This window comes from Zingiber officinale, chromosome 1B, assembly GCF_018446385.1.
Source record: "Zingiber officinale cultivar Zhangliang chromosome 1B, Zo_v1.1, whole genome shotgun sequence".
NCBI lineage: Eukaryota > Viridiplantae > Streptophyta > Magnoliopsida > Zingiberales > Zingiberaceae > Zingiber > Zingiber officinale.
The window spans coordinates 95,370,033-95,389,054 of NC_055986.1; positions in this window are offsets into that span (position 1 = coordinate 95,370,033).

Sequence of the window (19,022 nt, forward strand, 5' to 3'; positions counted from 1 at the left end):
TTTCAGGAGGTGGCTACTTTGAATTGTCAATGGATTTGTGTGGCTGATTGGGGAATTGTTGTTGATGCCTTTGGCCTAGTAGTTAACAGTGAATTTGGGGTTTATTGTATGCCTGCTAGTAGCCTTGTGCTAATAGAGAATGACAGTAGTGTGATTATTTCTTTTGTTTGGTTGTTGGAAATGCTCTACCCATATTTCTAGTGTAAAGGGCAAAATATACCTTAAAGTGGGAACAAGGATGTGTAAATGGTTAGTTGCTGGGTGCTATAAACAGTACCCATAAATGTGATTTAATCGTAAGTAAGGTCAGGCTCTATAAATGACGAATTAGTTTCTATTTTTACTGAATGTTGTAGTAATTCCTATCATTGATGAATGTTTTCCTATACTGGATAAAAGTTTTTAATGCTTATAGAATTAACTGTTTAATTTATAAACCTTTTGTTATCAACTAAGGTGATATGTTAACTTTACTTAGTGATGAATGACAACTGGTAATGAAAGAAAAATCTGCTTCACTACTATTTTCCTTGTTGACAATAGGAATGCTTTGCTAATTCCTTTTACTTGTGATGAGTTTAAATACAGTAGGAACTTATTTTAGTATCAATTTCAATGTTATGTTAGCTTCTACTATTAGAGTTTAGTTCTTTTCTAGTTAGAACCATCTGATATTTACAATATTTTCCTAGATCTTGTAGTTCTTTATATTATGGGTAGGGTAAACTAAGCTATGATCGATGAGGTTTTTGTGTCTCCCTAGTGCTTCTGAAAGACTGGACCAGTTTTGCTCGTAGATTAGTCTCCGAATGATGATTTCTTGTTCTCCTTATTGCCATTGAAGTTTAAGATAATTTCGTCGTTAATTAAACTAGGTATTATGACATTATGATTTCTCCTAGTGGGCTCAAAAATGTTGGATAGATTTTGGTCTAATGATGCTGTGCATATTCTTTCCTTGGAATAGTTTGGGGTTTGAATCATGATTAATTTGTAAGGATCGGAACTTTTCACGACTCTGGAATTTATTAACCCTTGTTTTGTTTTCTTCTGGAATTTTTGCATGACTATGTATTATTTAATCCTTGTGTTCTTTACCAGAACTGCATGACCATAGAATTAAGAGAAACCTTGCTTTGTTTTCCTGCATATTGTAAGAATATTAAGTGATCCTTGCTTCTTAATATAGGCATGGTAATAATATTGTATGACCATAACGTTAAGGGTGCATGCCTCATTCTCCTTGACTGATAAGATATATCCCTTGACACATGAATTCCTTAAGTTGCATGAACTACATAGATCCAAGAAAAGTATCAATAGCTATGCAGATTGTTTCACCCAATAAGATTCAACCATGGAAATTGATAAGAAAGTAGAGAAATCTAGAAATGATATGAATGTCATCTCAATATTGTCCTAATTGGCAGTTCAAAGGAAAGATGAGTGCATCATTATTGATTAGAATCTCGGGATAAAACTTGAAGAGAAAAGGCAAGTAATTTCTCTTGTAGGTATAGATGGGTAGGCTAGCAGCAAGGCGTGGGTTGCCGACCTTGTATCTGCGCAAGGGATTACTTGATTGTTGATTGGATTTTTTAAGAATGGCAGTCGTTTTCCGGTGGGTTGCTTTGCTGCTTTGATTGGGTTTTGGATTCCTAGGAATGAATCTGGGTGTTGACGGATGGAGTTGTTGTTTTCTCATGTTGTCATACGTAGGGTTTCTGAATGAGGATTGGTTTTAATGGGAGGAGAGTTTTTTTTTTATGGTTGTGCAAATTGGACCCAAGGTAGTTTTGTTTCAGCACAAGGTTTCTTTTTGATTTGTTGCTCTGGATTTGTGAGAACTGGGTTGATTTTCGGTGCTTTGTGTTGCCTCATCTTAATGGCTTGATACATCGGACAGATTCAAGAATTTGTAAACACATTTTTTTCTCCGTTCTCGCATTGTCTTTGAGAAGATTTCTAATATGCAGATTAGAGGAGACAGGGTAGATGTAGTCAAGATGTCGAGTTTTGGTTTTGTGTTCATGTACTGATGTTTTCAGTTTTTTTTAGAGCAGGTATAACGGAGGTATTTGGGTTCCTTTGTTTTGATCAACTACTTCTCCACTTGCTGATATCCTCTGCTTTTCTCTTAGTGAAAGCTTATTTGATCTTATGTTATTTAGCTTGCTCCAGTTTCATATATATATATATATATATATAGAGAGAGAGAGAGAGAGAGAGAATTTTTTTTATCTTTATTTGGGTGAATTTTCTACATTGATGATTGGAGAGAATAAGATTTAATTTAGGATTTTGTGTTAGATTCTATCAACTTGATAATTTAATTATAACTGATAAATGTTAATAAATTTTTGACTGAAAACTTATTGCTTGGTAAACATTGAAATATGAAATCTCTTTTATTGATGAAATAAGAAATTTCTTTATTGATTTCATTACATGATCTTGGCCAAGAACCATAGTCTAAGGTTATGGTGGTGGAGGTGTATGCCTTGGATCTGCCCTTGGGGGACCATAGTCATTTGTCACTTCTTGTGATGAAAATTTTTCATTCTCGCTTTTGAGTTCCGCTAGTTCATATGAATCTTCATGCTCAGTAAAATTTGAATCCATAGGTGGACCTCTAGGTAGATGAGTATGAGGTCCTTCAAAATCTTTATGTATATTTCTTGTTGGATCAATGTTTGGAGCTTTGAAATCTTTGTCAAACTCCCTTCGTTTCACCTCTAGTAAATCTTCTCCTGCTCGAGGGTGATTTCTTCTTTCAATTAGATGTGAAAATTAAGATAGTAGAATTTGTTTCATAAATAAAAGATTTTAATGAAAGTTTAATACCTGAAGTAGAAACACCAATGGAGAGCGAAATATTTGAAAGCATGAACAAGCACAAAAAGGCGAAGAATTGGAAGTTTACCGCCATTATGATCCAATTTCTCTCAAGTTATTGACACTAGATCCAACTTGCCTCTGTATTTATAGTACAAAAAAGTAAATGAATTGTATGGAAAGCAAAATTAAGATTAAATGACTAATTTTTTGTTTGGTCAGTTTCCTATCTACACTTTCCTTAGGGGTTATATATAAATAAATTTATTTTGTTTTTATCAAATTAATGCATGTATATGGAAGAAATATCTTTAAAAAAATTATGTTTAACCTGACAAAGTTGATATTGTTTTACATGCATGCACACCTATTGTCATTTCAAAAAAATTATTTTTTTATATTTTTTGATTTTACGTTATGTGTTTAATTTAGAAAGTTTAAAAATAAATGTATAATTTAATATTTGTTTTTATTTAATTTAAATTCAATTTGTTAATAAAGATATAAGTCTAGGGAAGGACATGACTTTTGTAGGATCGTAAAGTTGCGATTGGGGATGAATAACGTTCATCGAAAATCTTAAATTAAAATCAAATTACGCAGTGAAATAATAAAAAAGGAAGCTAGAATGAAAAAGACAAGCATGCTCTAATACAAGTAATTTTTTACTTTGTTTGAAGCCTTCAACTACTCCTCCTCTAAGGCCCGCAGTTGTCGGATACTTTCGTTGGACAATCCACTAATAGTTCGAAAAGATACAATAATGAAGAACAAGAACTATATATGAAAAATTACCAACAACAAAGAAAATTAAGTAAAGTTGATGTTCGGTTGTTAGTGGAGCATTGCAACATCGTCGGAGCCTTTTTGAAGTAGCGCAAAGGAATGAAAGTCGTAGCAGATGTTATTTTGAAGCTACTGGTCGAAGACCCTTATATCTCATTCTGGTCGCCTGGAACCCCTTCAAGTGCTTGGACCATGCTGACATGGCTCGGCTAGTCGCTGTGCTCCAACTCAGCTCCTGGATAAGTTTACTAGTCCGGGCGTATGGACCAACTTTGGGCACCTGGATCCCTTCTGGGCGCTCAAACCCCTTTTTTTCAATAGCTTCTTCCCTGCAAAAAGGTCTAGTCCAGGCAACAGAAAATATGTTTATCCTACAAAATAGAGTTAGCACAACATTAACAAAATAGGAGTAGTAATTAGATCATGTCTTCTTGAGACCAGAATCTAGTCAAGATCTCAACTTAGGTTTTCCAAATTGACCTAAGTTGAACTAACTCCTGCAGTTCTCTCAGCCGGGAATACATCCTCACTTGATTTCTCTTCCAGTTGCTTACCTCCACTTACCAACTCCAGTCACTTGACTTGTCTTTGACCCACTAGGTCTTCTCGCCAGTTGTCAGGTCCGCAATCCCAACTGGACTTCAGTCAATTGTCAGGTCTCACGGATCCAACCGGACTTCTCACCAGATATTAGGTCCCACAGACCTAATCTGGGCTTCACATCAGCTATCAGGTCCCGCGAACCTAATTGGATTTCAACTTGGTGTCAAGTTCTTTAGACCAGTCAACTCCTGCACACTTGGTAGAAAGGTTAGATAAACAACACATTTAACTTTAACCTATTTGTCATACATCAAAACATGATTATTAGTACAATCTGCACCAATAACTTTTACTCTACTTTTACTCAAATATGTGTTTTAATTAAAAGACATTTAGGTAAGTCAAGAAAATCAATCGGTAGCAAAAGGCATCCAAGGGGCAGTAATTTAGATAACCAAGCTATCAAGGCGGGTTATTGAACATCCATAGATGACTACTTTGCAACATATGCTAACAATTAGAGCTGTCAGACCTACTAGTCTATGGTAAGGTGGATCAACTCATCAAAAACTCTTTATTTAACAAAGTGGGATGAGCCAGCTTATGTGCACATATCATATAGGGGTTTTTATCACAGTTTGATGCACATCTTGATCATTATATATATATATATATAAAAGAACATCCCAGCTTCCACTACTGTAGCCACAACTGTTGCCAATTTAGAGGGGTCGTGCCCTAATTTTAGTTTGTCACAGAGTCTGCCACGGGTGACTGTGCCAGCCAGCACAACCATGTTCGATTTCCAGGAATTTTCAGCGGCCACCACGACTAGCCATGTCATCTACCACAGGGTCGTGTTAGCCACCATGGGGTTGTACCAGCCACCATGGGGTCGTGCCATGAATTTAGAGTTTTCTAGAAGCTGCCACGGACGACAGTGCTAGCCGGCACAGTCGTGTCACCACCCAACAGAGATAACAACACCCACCACGGGTGATCGTTCTAGCCACCACGGGATCTTGTCGGGTGCCTAGAAATCATGTATAAAAGGATGATTGGGATCTCAAGGAGAGGATCTCGATTGGGAGTCACCCAAGGGCCCCAAGAAGACTTCAGAGGACAATCACAAGGGGATTCTACCCCATCACGCCCAGAATTTGGATCGATGAGTAGCCGAAGATGATCTCACACATCAAGACTAAGCTTTCTTTCTCTTTTGCTAAATTTGGTCTTGATTGTAACTGGTTGTACAATGATCTCTGTTTGTAGCTCTATTCCTATGGACTAGACTCTTAATTCTAGTATTAGGGATTAGCCCTATGATATGTAAACATGTTTCTGTTATATCTATTAAGTTTGATTTTTTCTTATTAAATGATATGTATGTTTGTGGTCTAGATCTATTGTGTATACATGATCATGATACCAAAAGTATCATATTCATATCTCATGAGGATTTGGGGATAAACTAAATGGAGAACTCAATCTTTTGACCAGTAGAAACCTTAGATGTGGTGAGTTGACTATGAAAGTAGATTGGTATACCACGAGGAGCAATAGGTTATCATAGATCTTAATGGATTGGTTCTAATTCATAGCTATCACGAATGGTTTCATGAACATACAGGGTATATACATAGCTATCAAGCAATGGACTGCACACAAACTCATTACCACGGATGTCTCATGGGCAGTCGAATGTATCATGATCGTTAACGACTCTCTCAACCATAAATGAGAGATAATGGTTGACAAGATATACTAACGGTTGTGGACGACTCTCTAAACCATGACAGGATATACCAACAATTGATGACGACTCTCTCAACCATGCATGAGAGACAATGATTGATAGAATATAACAATGATCGTTGACGACTCTCTCAACCATGAATAGGAGACAATGGTTAACAAGATATATACCATGTGATGATAAGAAATAAATAAATAATCAAATCTACAAATATAATCATCTCTATACAATAGTAATACGCTCATATCTAGAAGTATGAGATGTAATCAATCTATATAAAAATAACATATGCACATGATACTAAGTAAAATGGATAGCAACGAGACTGCATGATATCAAGTGGAACACATCTAAGTTCAAGCATGTAAGTATCTAACTCAAGAAAACATAGAGTAGAGTCAAGGTAAACATATAGTGAATGCATAATCATATCTCAGACACTAAGGTCAAAAATCTAAAGAGGTCAAAGAAGAAACTACCCATCTCTAACTGTAAAAATCTTTTGATGTCTTCAATTCAGATAGTCGGTCATGAACTCAAATCCATATATAGAGGATAAAGAATATCTAAGGTGTCTATAACCAATTAATTATCCCATTGATTAATTTATCTATAGATAATTAATCAACCTATTAATTAATTATTTTATCAATTACCAATTAGTCAATCATTAATTTAATTTACTATCATGTTAATTAAATAAATCAATTAGTAAGTTAGTTAATCATTCAATTAATCCTTAAATTGATATATAATTAATTCTCAATCTAATTCAATTATTCCTTTTTCATTAATTAATCAAATAGATTAATAACTTAGTTAATTTTATAACAACCAATTATCTAACTTACCAATTAAATCAAATAGCATTAATTAATAACTTATTAATTAACATTAAACAAATAAATCATAACCAAATTAGTCCATCAATGAAACTTATCAACTATCAATTAATGTATTGATACTTTGATTAATCTTCTAATTAAATCCAATTAATTAATATCCTAATCAATTATCTAATTAAGATAGTATTTAGTTACGTTACATAAATTCACACACCGGTGGCTCATGCCTTCTTCTCCGGCGGTGGCTCATGGCAACCAGGAGGCAGCAATGATAGTGGTGTGGATTGATGGCGCTCGTGGTACCCATCTTATTCTTGTCTACAGTACGATGACGTCGCGGTGAGGATGGCGGAACGATGTCTGCTCAGTAGAGGGAACAATAAACAGGTGGCGGCAAGCTATTTGGAGGGGCAAAAAAGGTCAGTGATCGATGTAAAGGGTGCAAAGGGAAAACCAGCTCTTGGGTGGAGGCAGAGGCTACAGTAGTCGGCGCATGTCGCACACTCGAAAGAGATACATAACAATGAGACAAGGACAGGCAGAATGCTTCCTGATTGTCTAGGTTGATGGCCAGCATCAGAGAAGGGAAGGAACGTGGCTCCAGCTGCTCATGAGTGATGGTGTCGTGCGATGGAACAAAGCCACGAGCGCAAGGGGAAGAGATGGAAACGAGGTTGGAGAGGAAATGAAACTTACGTTTAGACTATCTAGACTTAGGTTTTCTATTTAATCAACTCTCACTTTAATTGAGTATTCTAAATAGGCTTTATCTCTTACCCCTTTATCCTCATAAAATATAAAAAGATTCATTTAAAATTTAGAAAAAATCCAGTAATTTCTATAATACATATAAACCTATTTCTTTCTTAATTTCTCACCAATATAATTTTATTTTCCTAAATAAATTTAATTATATCTAATTTTAATCATTTTAATCTTTTTATATAATTTTGGTATATTACATTCTCTCTCACAATTAAAAAATTGGTCCCTAAATTTACTACTTAAATTGTACTGTAAAGTATCCTCATGTGTAACAACTAAACAGTACACCTCTGTACTAGTCCATTTTTGTATCTAGAAAAGTCTATAATGATCTGGGATCCCTTATATACTAATGATATACTTCTAAAGTAGAAAATCATTGTTTTGTGGGTTATGAACCCAGAATGCTTCCGCTACTCCCATATTGACGTCTAGCTAACTGTTGTGGATAAAATTCACTATGTATATGGTCTTCCTGGCTGCCTCCGGGTCTTTTGCACAAGCACGGAGTGGATCCTTCAATGTGTGAATGGTGTGCTACATCCGTCGATGTGTCTATCTAAAATACTACACAAAATAAAGTTTTGTACACATGACTCATTGGAAAATCCACCAAGTGATCTAATGAGTCAATCTAGTGGGCCAGTAGGAAATGGATGCACTTGGTTAACAATCAACGATCACCCAAATTAAAGCATGCACCATCCAAAGTTCATTGTACTATGTTCCACTTTCTACACAGGTACTAAAAATCTTCCGCAGTAAGTTTGTTTGTCTTTGATGCTCTCTATGGTTTATGGGCCCAGTACGCTTCTACTGTGTCACTCTACTATTTTGTTGTCCCATATCAATACACCAAGTGTCAAGAGTTCCTGAATGTCCTTCACACTGTTCCAACTGGAAGAGCATCTTAGGTCTTGATACATACATGTACTTCTCGGATAAATGGCAAGATCATGATTGATCCTCTTTTAGGTGTAGGTGATGCAGGAGAATCTAGCAACATGACCAATTAATGTCCTTCGATACAACTATGTTACTCATCGAGCTATGGCTAAAAAAATTGAGGCTACCAACCTCCCTTTTCGGTCTTAAAGAAGGGCGATTGAGATTACTTACAAGGAAGATAATTAGCTCATTGCCTTTTGACATGGTTGCACTATTTTCAAAGTCCATAACTAACTAGGTCCATCAAAACTCTAGATTTGGTCTTTTAACTTTTTCTTTTATTTATTTTAAATTTTTAAGATTAATTTTATTTTCTAAAAGTTAGTTTGAATTTTATCTTTTTTTTTTTTAAATTAGTTTTCTTTTACATTTTTTTTCTTTTTGTTGTGACTTTTTCTTATTTCATAGGGTTTATGGTTCTTGTAAAAACATGTTAATTTTGGTTTTGATTTGAATAAAGGTTTTTTTCATTTAAACCTAGAGGCGTCAACTCTTTGTTTACGAATTATCTTTCTATGTCTTTCTCTGTAAACCTCTAATTCGAACATTGCACTTGGAGTTTCCTCCCCTACATCAGTTAATATTAGTGCCTTAGATCCATCGATGATCATCATAGCCATGGTCATGGTTGTGAAAGATAGGCTCCGATTGAGGAAGTCTCATACTAGGATCGAAATGTACCCTATGAGCTTATTGAAGACTACAAAGACAAGTCACAGAGTCATCCCAGTGTCTAGCAATACAAGATCTTAAAGATCTTGAGGTACGAGGATGAGATCATGACAAACAGGTTCTGACTGAGGAAGACTCACATTGTGATCATAGTGCCCGAGAATTTAAAGGTCATAAGTTATTTTATTTTAATTTGAATAAAATTATTCTTGATAAATATATGGACAACAAGATCAAAATAGTCAGTGATCCAATTTATGATGAAGATGAGACCGAGTTAACTAACGAGCCAGTATATGACGAGCGCTTGAGGACTTTTGATCTTGAAGACACTACCATGAACTCGGGGATGAATTTTTTTAAACCTAGGGCATCAAATATAGGAGATCCAATGACATGACCAATTTATGTCCTCCGATATAGCTATGTTCCCCTTCGAGCTATGACGAGATGAAAACAAGGCTACCAACCTCCCTTTTGGATCTTGAAGAAGGACGATTGAGACTACTTAAAAGGAAGATAATTAGCTCATGACATTCTGACATGGTTGCACTCTATTAAGGTCAAAAATCTAAAGAGGAGGAAGAATATCTAAAGATCAAATCTCATGACATGAGACTTTTAGAATCATCAAAACTCGATCAAATATTTATAGAATCATGGCATTCTGACATAGTTGCACTCTAAAAGTTCAGACGAGATGGAATCGGCTAACTTGGTCATCAAAACTCTAGATTTGGTCTTTTAACATTTTCTTTTATTTTCTTTAAATTTTCAAGATTAATTTTCTTGTCTAAAAGTTAGTTTAGATTTTATCTTCTTTTTTTTTTGGATTAGTTTGCGACTTTTTCTTATTTCTTAGGCTATTTAAAGATGGGTTAGAGATCTTGTAAAAATATGTTAAGTTTAGTTTTGATTTAAATAAAGTTTATTTTCATTTAAACCTAGAGGCGGCTACTCTTTATTTATGAATTATCTTTCTATGTCTTTCCTTACATACCTCTAATTCGAACGTCGCACTCAGAGATTTTTCCCATGCGTCAAAAGGTCTTTAATTGGGTATGTCTCGAGAACATACAATCTTCCTCGAAAATTGAGAGTCTCCTCTTTATCATGTGAAAATTTGTTAGATGTCTAGAATATCGTTAGCCATTTCCTTATTGCGTGTGACCAAAAAGTGACTAAACAATCATAGACACCGATAAGTGATCTAATTTCCCAGCTGGTAATAGCTTCTACCATTTTGAGGATACATGAAAATGTCTTTGCAAGAAACCACATGTCCGAGAAGTCCCATGGAGGATAACCAAAATGTTTATTTACCAAACTTCGCACATTAGTGCACCTTTCGTAAAGTCTTGAACATACTTGTCCTTCAATCTTAGAATTTATCAAGATGTCCTCTATGAATGATAAAAAATTGATCCAAATACTCCAAGGACACCAGGTTCATTAGATCCATGCAAGTGGTTGGAGCATTTGTAAGACCAAATGACATTACCAAAAACTCATTATGTTCATATAGTATGCAGAACATCATCTTCTATACGTCTATAAATTTATTTTAAGCTAATGCTAGCCAAATCATAATGTGATCTTAGAGTATACATATGTGTCATAGAGTTGATCAAACAAATCCTCTTCAACATCATCTTCTACATGTCTATAAATTTTACTCTAAGCTAATGCTAGCCAAATCTTAATGCGATCTTAGAGTATACATATGTTTCCTTGAGTTGATCAAACAAATCCTCTAGATGGTTGTTGTATTAAGTTGTCTAAACTTGCTAGACATTATCAACGATTCATCCTTCTTCTCAATAAAGAAGACGGAAGCTCCCCAAATAGAGACTCTAGAAAGAATAAATCCTTTGTTTAATAACTCTTGCAAGTTCCAGTCTTCTAGTTCCTTTGGTGCCATGGAACACTAGGTCATAGATATTGGAGCCAACCCTGGAAGTATCTCAATCACGAACTCCACTTCCCTTGCAGGTGGTAAGCTAAATAGTTCATCTAAAAGTCGAATACGCTCGCCCCATCACCCCCGCCAACCCGTCCCAGGGCCAACACAGAGGAAGGAAATCACGGGTGGCTACTACCCTTTGGAATAGTGACTAGCACATAAGGGAGGTATTTACCTCGGATTTGCCGAGATTCGAACCCCAGACCTCATTTTTTTTTTTTTTGGGTTTAGTAGTTAGCGCATTAGGTGTTGCCACCATGAAGTCTGGGGTTCGAATCTCGACAAAGTCGAGGTAAATACTTCCCTTATGTGCTAGTCACTATTCCAAAGGCTAGTAGCCCTCTGTGATTTACCTCCTCTGTGTTGGCCCTGGGACGAATTTTTGAACTATTCAAACATTCAAGCAGAGTGGTGTATTATCCTTATTAAATCTTATCAACGATAGTATATACCTCCGACATTATGAAATAACAATTGCTTGACTTATAGTGCTGAAACCAAATATTCGTTTGTTGTTAATCTCGACGAATTTCAAAGATGATTGGTCTAGGTGTTGCATGGTTACTACCCTTGGCTGACAGTTGACTATAGCACGATAAGTGAACAATCAGTCCATGCCAAAAAGTATGTAAAATTCCATCATTTCAAGTACTTGTATATCTATAGTGAGGGTACGACTACCAAGGTCCAAGGGGGAACCCTTAACTTCTTGGCTAGATATCAATATCTATTATGAGCATATCACTACAACTCTAGTAATCTTGTCCATAATTGTTCTTCGACAAGTGTCGACAAATGGTCAAACATTCTGATCTAAATATAGACTTCAAGACCTTGGGTGAAAGATCATGTGGTCAGGATCTCGAGCTACTTGTTGGGAGCAATGTAAGGTGAGCCAACTAAACTCCTCTTTTAAATCATTATGTTACGATTACTCTACTTAAGGTTTAAGAACTCTTGATGATGAGCTATACAAAATGAGGTAGAAAAATAATATCTCTCAACAATATCTTAAAATAATCACCATGTGACTCTTTGTTTCTCAAAGATTATCTTCTGTGTCTTCCACCACGAGATGCCCTGATCTTATAAGTGCTAATTAATTACCTCTATCTTCCCCATATTGGTGAAGGTCACATATTTAAATGTATCTTTTTGGTTACCTAAAGAGATATGAGCAGTCCATGGTCCAAGTTCCCATGGAATTAGGATACATAGATCCTCTATTAATTGTGATAGTATAGGTATATGTTCCTTGTCCATTACCCAATTGGTAGTGGTATAGTCACATTGTTGTTGGTATTTCCTAAAACTATGCTTCTTGATCTCTAATAGTTTGTTGACAGGCTCGACCCCTACTTTCTGACTTGGTATCAGTTGGTGCTTCAGGAGAATCAACATTCTCTTCATCAAGGATGAGTCTCTAATGTGTCAACTGGTCACTTTCATGGTCGGCCCCAACCACGATTATGAATAGGGATGATTCACTTAGTGTCATCATGCTAAAATCAAGTTAGTGAGTAGATAATTGACAAGAATAGAAATAGCTACACAATCCAACTAAATTGGAGAGCGTCTAACCAACTATACTTTAATTTCTATGACATTCAACTTGTCTAACCATAAGTTATACAAGTAGCATACACAAAAGGTAAGATAATCACCAGAGGTATACCTTATTTTCCTATAACTCAGAGATGTCCTTCGGCTTGTCTTGCATCCCAAACTCAAAAAAATGTAAATTGAAACGAGATGAAAATTCCAAAAATACAAAACTCAGTATTCTAACTCAAACCATGCTCTGATACCATAAAATTATCATTCCCTCAGGGTATGCTTGTCCAACAAATCAGATGATACTCTCTAGTGACTATACAAGAGATAATTGATACCAAACCAATTAAAGTCAACACCAACACCAATGCAACATAAAATCACTAAATTCACAAATGATGATTTGTGTATGTATGCATGAACATGTGAACATACTAAAACTAAACAAGGTAAAGATTATTACAATCCTACCAAAACTCAAAGAGTTGATACACAATGAAAAAATAACTAAATCACAACAATATAAAATTGAAACTCAATAACGCAAAGTTGAGCAGGACCGGTAAGCACTAATCTCTGAGTGACACTAGGGTAGTAAAAAATATGGCCTCTATCTGCTAACCTAGAAGTCATAGAAAATAAAGGGGTAATGTGTATAAAATACTCAATGGGTATAAGATAGTTAGTGCATGGTAATGCATGATACTACATATAAGGATATCAAAGGGAGCAATGTCAGGTAATAATACTTATTAAAAAAGTAAAATCACTAATATAATCATCTGCTAACTAAAAGTATAACCAACAATATAACACTCCACTAACATACTCAACCAGGTATAACCAAAAAATTAGGAATACAAATAGTACATCCAAATCCTGCATGAACAACTACATAACAAGCATATTACAAGTCCTAACTACGTGCAACCACTCACTACCACGGATGGTCTCGTGAGCAGATAGGGCATTTATGTAGCTATCTAACTATAGATTGCACACAAACTTACTATCATGAATGGTCTTGTGAGCAGATAGGGTATATAGGTAGCTTTCTAGCTACAGACTACACGTGAACTCACTACCACAGATGTCCCATAGGCAGTCGAATGTATCATAATTACTGACGACTCACTTCACCACGAATGAAAAACAATGGTTGATAAGATATACTAATAGTCGCTGACGATCTCTCAACCATAAATGAAAGACAATGGTTAATAGGATATAACAACGATCGCTGATGACTCAACCATGAATGGGAGATAATGGTCTACAGCATATAATAATGGATGTCCATGACTCTCTGAATAATGATAAGAAGTCAATATTCAATAGGATGTATATCATGTGATGATATTGTTAGCAATTTCGAGCCGCAAAAACCATTTTTTACGTTGCGAAAACCTCGAAGCTAGCCACGGATCCGTGCGAAGATAAATAAAATTATTCATGTACATGTTTGTCTACACTAGATCTACCTTAGATCTACATGAAAAAGGAGTTTACCCTTGTAGCGATGCCCTTCGCTTATCCCGCTCGTCCAAATAGTTGCCGGATCACATAGAATGTCAAGTGTACACTCCTCTACACGTATCCACACGGACAAAAGGTGGAGAAAAATCACTTAGAGTGTGCTAGCACCCTTGAGTGGTTTCGGCAATGGAGGAGAAGGAGAGAAGAAGAAGAGAGGAAGAAGATGAAGCCTTGAATTTACACCCCTTGAATTCACTTAATGTGGTCGGCCACTCTTGAGAGGTTTTAAACCTCCATGTAATACCAAGAGTCATGACTCTTGGTCTCCTTCATGAGGTGGCACACATTGATGTGGCCTTGATGATGTGGAACATCATCATTGGCCGACCCATTCCAAGTCACAATGAGGTGGCATTTGGTCAAGTCAAACTTAATCCTTCATCTTCCCTCTCAAGTCAAGTCAAACTTGACCTCTTATCTCCCATGGTTGATCAAATCTAACATTTGATTCAAATCAATTTAATTTAATGAATCTCTATTCATGGTTTAAATTGACTCAATGAATCATAGTCTAAACTAGACTCATTCGACACATGAATCAAATTGAGTTCAACTCAATTAGTCTAATTTGGATTACTCTTAATCCAATTTGGTTCATCACATGAACCTAATCCTCTTGGTCCATCATATGAACCTAATCTCCATCTAACTGCCCTTTGTGTGTGACCCTATAGGTTCTTGTAACATTGGCAATGCTCCTAAACCCATTTAGAAACATAAGTAATGAGCGATATCTAGCAACACATCATTACTACCCAAGTTACAAGAATGTTGAGATCCAACATCACCATTATGACTGCTAATTGTGACTCTCACAATATTTGACAATGTCCTTTTATCCAAGACATCTAGATTGATCAATTGAGGCATAGACCATATCATCCTCTAATCAATCTATGTCTTGAACTCCAAGTAAACTCACTATAATCAAATGAGCTCAATATCTCATATTGACTCATTTGGGTATGGCCATGCACTTAGTGGTCTCACTCTATCAAGAATCAAGATGTCACTCTCGTCGTATAGGAGGGATAGATCCCATCTACATCACTCATATCCCTCCGTATAATTTGTTACATACATAGTAATCGCCTTTATAGTCCACCAAGTTACGGGTGACGTTTGACGAAGCCAAAGTATGCAACTCCTTATGTAGTGAACCATGGTGACTTGACTAATAGTCACATGAGAAAATACATGATACTCATATAACGATCCATGATACTTTCTCATAACGGGGCGTTTAGTATACATTCTCCAATGCATACCGATGTGTCAACTTGATATCTCATATCCATGACTTGTGAGATCAAGTCATCGAGTTGACCTACATGCTAGTCTCATCGCATTAACATTGTCCCTGAATGTTAATACTTGACTAGGAATGATTAAGAGTAGTGTTCTCTTTATCATCTCACTATCAATTCAACCAATCGATTGATATAAATAAGAACCTTCTACTCAAGGACGCTATTATACTTAGTTAATTGACACCAATACAAGTAAGTATAATAACCATAAAGAAATACCTTTATAAATATAGAAATATGATACATCGAGTCCATACAATAATCATCACATGATAGGCTCTAGGGCTCTCACTAATAATCTCCCACTAGCACTAATGCCAATCAGTGTAGGCTCTAAGGTCCAATGACCTAGTGTGACCATCATACTTTCTCTGTGCCAAAGCCTTGGTCAAGGAATCAGCGACGTTCGCCTTTGTGGGTACTCTGCAAATTTTCACATCTCCTCTATCGATGATCTCTCGAAAGAGATGGAAGCGCCGTAGTATGTGTTTGGTCTGCTGGTGTGAGCGAGGTTCCTTAGCTTGTGCAATTGCTCCATTGTTGTCACAATAGAGATCTATAGGATCGGCTATGCTAGGAACCATCCCAAGCTCAATAATGAACTTACGGATCCAAACTGCCTCCTTTGCTACTTCTGATGCAGCAATATACTTGGCCTCTGTTGTAGAATCAGCAACTGTGTCCTGCTTCGAACTCTTCCAGCTCACAACACCACCATTCAAGCAAAACACGAACCCAGACTACGATTTATAATCATCCTGGTCAGTTTGGAAGCTGGCATCACTGTAACCCTTTACAGCTAGCTCGCCATCGCCTCCATATATCAAGAAATACTCTTTAGTCCTTCTCAAGTACTTAAGAATATTCTTGACCACTATCCAGTGACGCTCACCTGGATCTGACTAGTATCTGCTCGTCATGCTCAAAGCATACAAAATATCAGGACGAGTATATAGCATGGCGTACATGATAGATCCTATGGCTGAAGCATAAGGGATCTTATCCATGTGGTCTCTCTCCTCTCTAGAAGAGGGACTTTGAGTCTTCTAAAGACTCACACCATGTGACATAGGCAGAAATCCTTTCTTGGAATTCTGCATGGCAAACCATAGTAATACCTTATCAATATATACACTCTGACTTAGGCCAACCAATCTCTTAGATCTATCTCTATAGATCTTTATGCCTAGAATACAGGCTGCTTCACCTAAGTACTTCATTGAGAAATAATTTCCCAGCCAAGTCTTTACAGACTACAGCAAAGGGATGAGATTTCCAATGAGTAGTATGTAATCCACATACAATACAAGGAAGACAACTGTATTCCCAATAACCTTCTTGTAGACACAGGGTTCATCTTTATTCTTGATGAAACCAAACTGTTTGATCGCATCATCAAATCGAAGATTCCTGCTCCGAGAAGCTTGCTTTAGTCCATAAATGGACTTATGCAGCTTGCATACTCTGCCAGTATGTAGTGGATCTACAAAATCCTCAGGTTGTGTCCTGTACACATCCTCGAGCAAGTTTCCATTCAGAAACACGGTTTTAACATCCATCTGCCAGATCTCATAATCGTGGTATGCTGCAATAGCAAGCATGATCCGAATGGACTTAAACATCGCTATTGGAGAAAAAGTTTCATCATAGTCAATACCATGAATTTGCTTGAAACCTTTAGCTACCAAACGACCCTTATAGGTAATAAGTCCATCCATGTCAGTCTTTCTCTTAAAGACCCACTTACACCAAATGGGTTTGATGCCTTCTGGTGGATCAACCAAAGTCCATACTTGGTTGGTGTACATGAATTCCATCTCGGATCTCATGGCCTCTAGCCATTTCTCAGAATCTGGTCTCATCACAGCTTCCTAATAGGAGGTAGGCTCATTCTCAACGAGCATAACGTTGTCATGGTCAGATAAAAGAAATGAGTATCTCTCAGGCTGACGACGTACCAAGTCAGACCTGCGAAGAGGTAGGTCTACTTGAACTGGTTGTTGTTCCTCAACTCCTTGTGCAACAATCTCATTATCCACAACATTTTGTGGTTCCGTTTCAACTTCCATCAAAGCTTCAGTGCTATGATCCATGTCTTGAACCTTTTCAAGATCGAACATACTCCCACTAGTTTTTCTATAAACAAAGTCCTTTTCAAGAAATATCCCAGTCTTAGCCACAAACACTTTGTGCTGACTAGGAATATAGAAGTAATATCCCTTCGTTTCCTTGGGATATCATATAAAATAGTACTTATCAGATTTGGGTCCCAGTTTGTCCGAGACTTGACGTCGAACATAAGCCTCACAACCCCAAATCCTCATAAAAGATACCTGGGCATCTCTTCCAGTCCATATCCTATATGGTGTCTTTATCAAAGTTTTAGATGGAACATGGTTAAGTGTGACGGCTGCTGTGTCTAGAGCATATCCCCAAAAGGATATAGGAAGATCTGTGTGACTCATCATAAATCGTACCATATCTAATAAGGTACGATTCCTCCTTTCGAATACACCATTCCACTGTGGTGTTCCAGGAGGGGTGAGTTGGGATAGAATCCCACACTCAGCTAGATAGTCACGAAACTCATGGCTAAGGTATTCACCACCTCGATTTGATCAAAGTATCTTAATACTCTTGCCAAGCTAGTTTTGTACTTCATTCTTGAATTCTTTGAGCTTTTCAAAGGATTGTGACTTATGTGTCATCAGATACACATAACCATATCTACTGAAGTCATCAGTAAATGTAATGAAGTACCTATAACCACCTCTGGCAGTGACATTGAAAGGGCCATATACATCACTATGTATAAGTCCTAACAAGTCAGTTGCTCTTTCACTGTGTCCACTAAAGGGAGTCTTGGTCATCTTGCCCAGTAGGCATGACTCGCATGTCTCATATGATTCAAAATCAAATGAGTCCAGCAAACCATCTTTATGGAGCTGGGATAAGCGATTCTCATTTATATGACCTAAGTGACAATGCCAGAGATTGGTTCGGTTCATTTCATTTGACTTGAACTTTTTGGTACTTATGTTATAGATAGGGTTCTTTAAGTCTAGAATGTAGAGTCCGTTCATCAGAGGTGCATTACAATAGAACATATCTTTCAAATAAATGGACAACATTTGTCTTTTATTATAAAAGAAAAGTCTTTCTTGTCTAAACAAGAAACTGAAATGATGTTCTTTGTAAGAGCAGACACATAACAACATTCATCTAATTCTAGTACAAGCCTAGAGGGCAGAGATAGAAAGTAAGTTCCCATAGCAACAGCAGCAACCCGTGCTCCATTGCCTACTCGTAGGTCCACCTCGCCCTTCGTCAATGTCCTGCTATTTCTCAGTGCCTGTACATTAGTATAAATGTGAGAAGCACATCCGGTATCTAATACCCACGATGAAGAAATAGAGAGATTGACTTCTATAACATATATACCTAAAGTAGAAATCTCATTTCTCTTCTTCTTAAGATCTTCCAGGTATCCTTTGCAGTTCCTCTTCCAG